A 9,200-nucleotide genomic window follows, 5' to 3' on the forward strand; every position below is an offset into this window, starting at 1 on the left:
TAAAAAAAATTAGGATACAGATGCTGGCCAAGCAAGAGATTATTCTGCACCAAATTCAACAGCATGCTTTGATGGTCAGTCCTGCTCAAAGTCATGTAGGGTGATGAGCGCCAGAAGACTGGAGCAATGCAGCGCTGAAACTCACCTGCAGTGGACACATACAACAGGTTCTTTGCACTTTCAGGTCCTTACACTAGCAAGACAATACAATGTCTGCGTGAAAAGGGACGGAATCTGTTCAAAGGGAAGGAAAAACTGGGATGAGGAAAAGGACAGGAGAGGGAGGGACTGGGGCAAGAGACAAAGTTATGTATGCATGCAGGGTGGCTTGGATAATTGCACTGCTGATTTCTGCTGGTTTGTTGAAAGGAGCAATTAAGGCTTAAATTTTTTCTTCTTCCTTTCAATTTCTTATAATTTTTTTCCAATTTTGCATGCATATATCTGGTAATCGAAACAAGCAGTTTGAAGACAACACTGTGCAATACAACACACATTGTTAAGTTTGTATTTTTTTTGTTTAGTTAAATTCTGTATCATTTCTAATGCTTTTTAATTTCTTATTTGTATTCTTAAAAAGGACAAATTCTATGCCCATTATGAAGTAAAGAGACTACAAATATGTACAATTTAGACTTTGTAGATTCAAAGAGAAAATGTATCAGTACATATAAGGTTGAAATTACTGATATTTGATTTTTATCTTTCACTTATAAAGGCAGCAATTTCATATAGTGATGAAGAAGCATTCAATCTATGTTAAATGTCTCTCCTTCACTCCTCTCTCCTGGCTTTCCTTTGTGCTTTTGTGATTTGGAAGAAGAGGAGTCTGAGAAGGCAGGAAGCTGGGCCTTCGCCCTTGCCCTCTGCCTATCTACTTCATGTCTTGCTGTGCTAGGGCCAAATGGTGTCTCTCACCCTGAGCCTCCCCAGGAGGTGGCAGAGGGTCCTGTGAGCATCATCTTTCCTCCTGTGGTAAGTAGGATGGAGACCATGTGATGCTGAGGCCCAGCTGGGTGCTCTTTCCCTGCTGTGAGGACAGCTCAGCTTCAACCCAGGAGCAACTTCTGCTGTATGAGCCAAGTGCTGCCCAGGAGCCTCTGCAGGAGGAAGAACTCACCCTCAGTCTGCCAGTGACTTTGGATGAACCCCGCTATCATCCTGCCTTGGCTATGGGCACCATGCGGACTTCCCTGCCTCACCACATGCCTAGAGACCCAGAGGGTCTGCTGGAGCCTCTCCTTCTTGTGTCTGGCTCCTGGGACCAAGAGGGCACAGATTAGGTCTCTGATTTAGCTGAGCCAACTAGGCCACCCCATGCCATACCTGCAACACCAAGGCCCAGGAGCCGTGATGCTGTGAGATGGTCTTTGTGCGATGAGTCCAGCCTTTCTCTCCAGTGCGTGGGCTCTTCAGTCCTGCCATTCATGTTCTCCATGCACTGACCCTGAGCCCAGGCAGAGCATGGTAGTGCTCCTCAGGCCCAGGCCAGACCACAGACTCACTCTTTGGCAGGCTTTTATTAGCTGTGGAAATGGCATCAAAAGAAGACTATTTACAAATCAGCAGGTGTTCTGGACTGGAGTGCTTTTGAGGCTGACTTTGCAGGGAGAACTAGAGTCCTCTGGTTCTCCTCGTACCCATACCAGGAAAAACTAGAAATAGTGTCCTTCATGCTTAGCACCAGCCTCGTGTTTCTGTAGCCAGGTTATTTCCTTTCCTGCCCACAGCTGCTTGCCTGGGACACACACCACACCCTACCCCTCTGCCATGGCCCATCTGAAGGGACCACAGTAGACAGCAAGAAGTACTGATATAGCTAGGAGAGCCTGGTCCTCCTCCGCTCAGAAAGCCTGAAATCCTGGCACCATTTCCTATGGTTATTCACTTATAATTTTTTGTTAGAAGCACGAGTGAAACATCTTTAATGAATTACCCTTTTCTGATCCATGCAGTGGTGGGGAATCTACAGCCCGCTTGCTGCAGTGAGCTACTTCTATCACCTAAAGCTCTAAAAGGTTCATTCTCACTACATTTAATATTTATCCATTTCTGTAAAATGCAGCAGAAACCTGAAGAATCAGAAGTGCTTTGGGCCTTTCTCAAAGGGTCACAGTGTGTTGAAGATGAAATAGATACTGGGGGCAGAAAAGTTCAACTCCCACTCCCTCCTGCCCCTTTCTTCCTCTCTTGGGGACATACTTGAGGAAGGAGAAGCCTACAGAGTAGATGCTGGGTTGGCCTGAGAGCCGGGCTACCCCTCCTGTGCTGTCCCACTAGGTGGGTGGGCCAGCTCTCTTCCAACTTGCAAGGCCAGGATTTGACCCACCCTGGAAGGGCCAGCCCTTCCAGCCCAGAGTCTTTGCCACTGAAGCCAAAACTCACATGTGTAGAATACACAAGAGATGCTGCCGACACTTCTCCAGGAAGAGACTTCTGGGCTGGGGGCAGTCACGTGGGGCCTCAGAGCTGCACAGTCCGAGTCATACACACACCCAGCTCAGGAAAGACTGCAAATGCTGGGCCCAGGGCTCCAGGGGCAAAACCCCTGGCAAGGAAAAGCAGCCACTGAGGATTAAAAGTGTGTTACAGGAGAACCATTTGGTCAGCCAGCTTATTAACTTGCTAATATAATAGACTAGAATCCTGAGGGACAAAGTACGGATAACAACACAATAGCTACCATTTACTTTGTGCCAGTAACAAGAGTAAGTGTTTTACAGACATTATCTGCTTAAATCTTAACAGTTATACTAGAGTTTGGATATTGTTTTGCTCACTCCCAATACATTAGGAAAACAGGGCTGAGAAAGATTCCAGACTAGATATGACTTTGTGGCTTTTTGTATTTCTCTTTTCTTTACACCATTTTCATTTTATTTTTATTAACATGCATTAGCTTTACATACTAGTGGGGTTCATCGTGGAGTTTCATGACCCCTTTCTGGGATGGAGAGGGCCAAGGCCTACTGGCACCAGATCCACAGCGTGCACCAAGGTAGTTTGGAGGTAGCGCCGTCAAGAGCTTGATTCTCTCCTACTTTATCCCTGATTTTAGAAGTTTATCTCACTTGCAGTCTCAGCTCATATGCTGTCCCTTTTTCATTCATTCATTCATTCATTCATTCATTCATTCATTCGTTCCTTCACTTATCACTTGTTCATTCACTCGTCAGAATTTTGGCTGTGCTCTGTGTTGTGCATGTGCTCTGCTTTGACTGAGTCATCCGGAAAATTAAAGCTTGCAAGTGCTTTGAGAACCTCAAAGGGAGAGCTGCTGTGTGAAAGAAGAGACAGGACACCTTCCCTGAGGAGGACGAGGATATATTTGTACCAGTCTTGGAAGGACACGTGGGTCCACACATCTAGCGGAGAAGGGGAGGTGACGATTTCAGGCGGCTTAGAAGCCAGGCAAGGGAACTCTCTTCACCAGAACTCAATAGCAGGTCCTGTACATTTGAGTAAATCTTTTGCTGGACTTGGCTATGTGGTTCCACAATGCAATACATGGTATAATACACATCTGTGACACTGGCCAGCTGCAGTTACGTGATCAGGAGGGCATACAACCGACACTCCACAGTGCCCTGTGTTGCTAACCTATGACTTTGGTAAGCTAGATACAGTAAATGAACTTGTAATTTATGATATTTTCTATTTATGTTGGGATTAGTGGGAGTCTTATCATAATTCAAGGTGCATCTGTATTATTTGTGGGGAAGATACCGCCCTAAAACAATGACAACACTATTGCCGGGTGTGGTGGCACACGCCTGCAATTCCAGCAGTCAAAAGGCAGATACAGGAGGATCACTGAATTTGAGGCCAGCATGAGTGACATGGTGAGTTCATATGACAAGACCAGCCCAAGCTACATAGAGAGATCCTGTTTCAAAAACATGAACAAAACAAAACAATATAGATAGTATAAAAAAGTAAAAAACAAATCTGGAAATCCTAACTCAGCTCACTGTTGTAATCTAGTTTTCTAAGCCATGTCAGCTCAGAACCCTGAACCAAAAAGAGGACTCTGTGAAGTGTCAGTAATTTGTGGTAACTGGAGTAGTCTTTTCTCTTGAGGCATTGTGACTGCCCTTTGGGAAAGACACAGATGCTGGCCTGTAACTTACAGCAGAGGCTTCCTGAAAGAATCTGAATGAGACAAAAGCTATCTGTAAGTGACAGTGTGACCCACAGCAGCCAACCAGTCAAGTGGAACTGACCTGTGCTGCACTAACCAGCACCACATTGTGTAGCAACTAGTCTGAGAAGTTGAACAATAACCAACCCTCCCATCAACTAGACCCAACTGGCCAGTTAGATGATAACTGACAGCTCCCTAATCTGCCAGCACCATCAGTTTTAAGACCAACCTGGAAAAGAAAACCAGGGAAAGCTCAGATCTAACCTTCTCTTGTTGGCCTCTCTAAAGTTTTCTCTCTCTTGAAAAACAATAGAAGTGCTTGAAGTTCCCCAAGAGTTTTCTTCTGCCCATGCCTCACACACCAGGCAGCTAGCCTCACTTCATCAGTACCCAAAGCCATTCTGGGAGACAAATTGCTTGGGCAGTAGCAGGCTTTGGGTTCAGGCATATCTCAGCTGACACTGGCCTGAAGCTCTCCTCAACTGGATCTGTAAGAGGCCTCTCCCCTACCCATAACCAAACACAAAATCTGACACTGTGCATGTGTGAAGCTGACTTTTTCTTTTCCATACCATTGACAGGTCCAATCTGTGTGCTGTTCTCCCTTATGCTGAAGCATCAGTCCTAATAAAGCATCTTCTGGGATGGCATACTCTTGCCTAGTCATCATTTCATTTTAACTACAGCATGCTGATCTGCTACACTAAGAGCTGGTAATGCCAAAGGTCATTGTTGCTGAAAACCAAGAGCAGTAGGGGCTCATAACACCAAAGACTTCTGGCATCACAAATGACCAACAGCCAGAGCTGGCAACACTAAAGGCTGTGGGCATCAAGAAATACTTGATTCTGGGCCTAATAAAACTGAAGACAGCAAGCAGCTAGAGAAAAATAACAGAATATTGTGGGAAGCCACATCACCAGGGGCCAGAAGAATTGATGAGGATTCTAGGTAAGCTGCTTGATCCAAGGAGCAAGGATGGCTGCTGACAGTAAAAGGCCTGAAAGCCACACCCCCAAAATTTCTCAAGAACAAGACAACGAAGCCAATGATGATAAAAAGGTCTAACAGAATAAATACACAGAGTGAGCAGTTAAGTAGAAAAGATAGTACATCAGCAACAAAAAAAGAAGGCAATAACAGTAATAACTTAAAATGAGTGGTTTCAGTGAAAATACACAGATTGGCAGAAATAATAAAAAAAATCCAATGGTGTGCTGTATAAAAGAAATACATTTAGTCCAAAAGAAACTCATAGAATAAAAGTCCAAAAGAAACACATAGATAAAACAATCAAAGGAAAGAAAAAAATATTCTATGTACAAAAACTTTGTAACAAAATTAGATCCCAGTTTTTATTTATGTTTTTATTTTGGAGTATTTATTGTACAGTTTGACTTTTTTTTAAATTTTAGGACAGGGTCGACAGGGTGTACAGGGTTTCACTGTGTAGATCAGACTCATGGTGATCTTCCTGTTTATAGCTTTCCAAGTGCTGGGATTACAGGTGCCCATCCCACAACCAGTCTCAATTATCATCTCAGTATGCACCCGGGGCGGGCCAGGCATGGCAGGCCCAGTTTTTGAACTTCCAGCCCCTGAGTCTGCCTACACAGGCACTTTAATCCGCTGGGCTATTTGGCTGGTGCCCAGTTTGGCTTTTGTTCACGAACTCTTTCCCTATCTCTATGTCTTCAAGACTTATGCCTATGCTATCCTCCAGTAGTTTGACTGTTTCTGTTTTAGTATTTTGATCTCTGCTCTATCTTGACTTTAATTTACTGCATGTTGATAGGCATGGGTGTAGTTTTAGTCTTGGGTATGTCAAAAGCCAGTTTTCCCAGCAACATGTAATAAAGAGGCTATCTTTTTTCCAGTAAGCTGCTTGGCCCCTTTGTCAAAGACAGTGTGGCTGAGTGTGATTATAGTTGTGTCTTGCATCTTATAATCCGTTCCATTGATCCTCTCAGGTCTATTTTTTATTTTTTGTTTGACAGTATCATGCTGATTTTATTGCAGTAACTTTGAGATATAATGTCAAATTATGGATTATGATGCCTTCTACCTTTGCTGCCCAAGATTGTCTTTGGTCTTTTAGCTCTTTTTGGATTCTAGATGAACTTTAGGAATGTTTTCTCTAGATCTATGAGGTATGCTAGTGGTATTTTGATCAGGATTGCATTCAATCTGTAAGACAGTTTTGGAAGTATGGCCATTTTCAGTGTTGGCTCTTCATATCCACAAGCAAGCAATATCATTGTATTTTCTGAAATCCTCTTTGATCTCTTTTTTCAGAGTACAGTAGCTTTCAATGTATAGATCCTTTACTTCACTTGTTACATTTATTGCTAAGTCATGTCTGGATGTTATTAAAAAGGGTGTGGTTTCTCTAATTTGTCTGTAAACATGTTGGTTGTTTATATACAGGAATGCTATTGATTTTTGAGCAATGACTTTGTATACAGCTACATTGCTGAATTTTCTTATCAATTCTAGAAGTCTTTTGGTGGAGATTTTTGGGTCTTCCATGTCATCTTTGAATGGCGACTATTTAATGTCTTCCTTTCCTATACTTACTGCTTTTATTTCTCTCTAATTGCTTTGGCTCATGTTTCCAGAACTATATTGAAAAGGAGTGATGATAAAGAAAATATCTATTTTGTTCCTGATTTTAAATTGAAAACTTTAAGTTTTTGTCCATTTAATATTATGTTGGCTACTGGTTTATTATAAATGGCTTTTTATCAAATTGAGGTAAATAATTCCTATTCCGGGGGGAGGGGGGGGGAGGCGGTCAAGATTGCCCTAGGCGAGTGATTCTCCCCGGATACCCCTACGGCTGCGGCGATACCGGGGCGGGGGAATCAGACCCAAATTGCCCGACTTCCTCCTCTCCCCCGTCCCCGGAGGCCTATTCTTCGCGTCCTCCCTTCACCTAGGGGGGCGGGCCAGATTCTCGGGACACCATGTCGGACTCTTGAGGAGGAGAGCCGGGACCGGCAACTGAAAATCGTCGTGCTGGGGGACGGCACCTCCGGGAAGACCTCCTTAGCCACATGTTTTGCTCAAGAAACTTTTGGGAAACAGTACAAACAAACTATAGGACTGGACTTCTTTTTGAGAAGGATAACATTGCCAGGAAATTTTAATGTTACTCTTCAAGTTTGGGATATAGGAGGGCAAACAATAGGAGGAAAAATGTTGGATAAATATATCTTTTTTTAAAATTTTATTTATTTATTTATTTATTTATTTATTTATTTATTTATTGTGTGTGTGTGTGTGGCCAGCTCAGCCCACCAGGGGGCGGGGCTGGCTGGCATGTGGTGCTGGGGGATTGAACCGCGGTCCCTGTGCTTTGCTTAGCTTGTTCTAAGTAGGTGCTTTAGACCACTGAGCCATCTCACCAGCCCCTGGATAAATATATCTATGGAGCACAGGGAATCCTCTTGGTATATGATATCACAAATTATCAAAGCTTTGAGAATTTAGAAGACTAGTATACTGTGGTGAAGAAAGTGAGTGAAGAGTCAGAAACCCAGCCCCTGGTTGCGCTGGTGGGCAATAAAATTGATTTGGAGCATATGCGAACCGTAAAACCTGAGGAGCACTTACGATTTTGCCAGGAAAACTGTTTTAATAGCCACTTTGTCTCAGCCAAGACAGGAGACTCTGTCTTCCTGTGTTTTCAGAAAGTTGCTGCTGAAATCCTTGGAATCAAGTTAAACAAAGCAGAAATAGAACAGTCGCCGAGGGTGGTGAAGGCAGATATTGTAAACTACACCCAGGAGCCCACGTCAAGAACCGCTAACCGGCCCCGGAGCTCCATGTGTGCAGTTCAGTGAGCGCGTTCTCTGCCTGTGCTCATGCTTGCGCCCTCCCGCTGAGCACCCCGCTGTGCAGGAGCTGGTTTCCTCAGTGGCCCTCTCCGTAGTGCGGTCTACGCCTTGTTCCCACCACTCCATCAGTAAGTATTGCCACTCCTGGGACTGGAAGGAATTCAGCTTCGGGACCAATCACTTGAAGATCAAAATGGGACACCTACTCTCTGCATTTAGATCGCTTCACTGAAAAAGTATGATGATAATTCTCTGTTCTTGCTTCTTTTTCCCCGATGTAAAATTTTTAAACCAAATGTAAAACTATCCAAGTCTTTATCATCAGCCAGGATATTGTCGCTGCAGTGTAATTTTCTTATCCGAACTCATGTATGTCAAAGTACTTTCAGAATGCAAACCCTGAAATAAGTAATGTATTTTACCTACAGTTAACTTAAAAAGGCATTCTTTTGTTGTCTGTTGTGAGTGAAAACATATAAAGCTGTATCTAACTGAAAATGCTTGAAATAAGTTTGTAATAGAAATATTTTTTCATTTTTAAAAAGGAGCCTAAATTGTTTATATTATAGTTTTAACTCACAAAGTAGTATTTGATATTGTATTTTTATTACTGTATCATGGTCACTGCATATGGTATTATACTCAGCTTAGATGGCTTTATGAATTTTAATAAATGTTCAGCTAATGTTAAAAAAATTCCTATTCCAATTTTCTATAAGGTTTTTAACATGAATGAGTGTTGGGCTTTGTCAAATCCTTTCCGCATATATTAAGATGATCGTGTGGTTTTTGTCTTTGGCTCTGTTAATAGAGTGTATTATATTTATTGATTTGCATATGTTGAACCATTCCTGCATTCCTGGAATGAATCCTACTTGATCATGGTATATAATCTTCTTGATGCTTTGCCACATTTCATTTGCTAATATCTTATTGAAGATTTTTGCATCTATGTTCAATAGGGAGATTGGCCTGTAGTTCTGTTCTTTGGTTAGGTCTTTCTCTGGGTTCGGTAACAAGGTGATGCTCACCTCCAGGAATGAGTTATGGAGAATTATACCCCTTTCAATTTTGCTAAAGAGTTTGAGGAATATTTGCATTAAATCTTCTCTAAATTTCTTCTAGAATTCAGCTGTGAGTCCATCAGGACCTGGACTTTTCTTTGCTCATAAGTTTTAAATTACATTTTTTATTAACTTACATTGGGTTATTCAACT

The 9,200-nt window shown here is 42.6% G+C and overlaps 1 pseudogene; it reads left to right on the top strand.

The window, feature by feature from the left end:
• The first annotated feature begins 6,928 nt into the window (after nucleotides 1-6,928).
• LOC101581213 lies at nucleotides 6,929-8,118 on the top strand (annotated as a pseudogene).
• The last annotated feature ends 1,082 nt before the right edge of the window (nucleotides 8,119-9,200 follow it).

Source organism: Octodon degus, unplaced genomic scaffold (genome assembly GCF_000260255.1).
Source record: "Octodon degus isolate 3935 unplaced genomic scaffold, OctDeg1.0 scaffold00140, whole genome shotgun sequence".
Taxonomy (NCBI): Eukaryota; Metazoa; Chordata; class Mammalia; order Rodentia; family Octodontidae; genus Octodon; species Octodon degus.